The sequence below is a fragment of the Pseudophryne corroboree genome, chromosome 2 (assembly GCF_028390025.1).
Source record: "Pseudophryne corroboree isolate aPseCor3 chromosome 2, aPseCor3.hap2, whole genome shotgun sequence".
Classification (NCBI taxonomy): Eukaryota; Metazoa; Chordata; class Amphibia; order Anura; family Myobatrachidae; genus Pseudophryne; species Pseudophryne corroboree.
Window position 1 is genome coordinate 589,100,661 of NC_086445.1, and position 851 is coordinate 589,101,511.

The following is an 851-nucleotide window of genomic DNA, read 5'->3' on the forward strand; positions in this document are numbered from 1 at the left end:
TTGAAATTTCCATTCAATAGGTGACCTCAACCCATCCCTCTCATCTACTCTCCGCTATAATTCATAAGACAGTAGAAGGTGGAGTCCTCATTTTATTCTTTACATCACCCTATAATTTCTGTACTCTCTCATCCGGATGCCAGACTACTCTATGCAATGCTTATAGTATCAGAGAATCTGTGCTATTAACTGGACAGCAGAAGTACTCTTGTTGTTTGTTAATAACCACACTCTCTCATTTGTTCCACATCGGTTCAATTACTGCCACATTTCACCGGCTACGCCCAATCTCATCTGATCTTGGAAGCTAAGCGGAGATAAGCCTGATTAGTACCCAGATGGGTGACCGCTAGGGAATATCAGGTGCAGTAAATATAACCTTATATTCGATAACAAACAGCAGAAGTGTTGGAGCAACCTTTGACTTCTACTATTCCCTTTTACTATGAGATCTCTCTACCCACATCCTTTGACAACCCCTTTCTCCAGCAATTTCCTTTTTATGTATAAACTTATTGAAAAATACTACGTCTCTTCAACCTCAGGATCTACCATATAGCAAACTAGCTACTACCAGGAGATTTCCAGTAACAAATAGGCGCACAAAATTCGATTTACATTATAATTAATCTTACCTGTGCCTTTTTGTTTTCATTATTTTGTACATCCATTAGGTACATAAATGTTCTCAGTATATTTTCACCTTAGGTGCTCCTTATTTATTACATCATTTCGGGACTACCTTGATTCCTGTCATTTATTTTTATTTTTTCAAGAGGTGCTACCTTCTTGTGTGGATAGTTTTTTGTATATTTTTTTGTGTTTGAATATTCTCTTGTATCTTGTATCCT

At 37.0% G+C, this 851-nt stretch overlaps 1 pseudogene; it reads left to right on the forward strand.

Moving 5' to 3' along the window:
* Nucleotides 1-256: 256 nt before the first annotated feature.
* Nucleotides 257-375, forward strand: LOC135052221 (5S ribosomal RNA; annotated as a pseudogene).
* The last annotated feature ends 476 nt before the right edge of the window (nucleotides 376-851 follow it).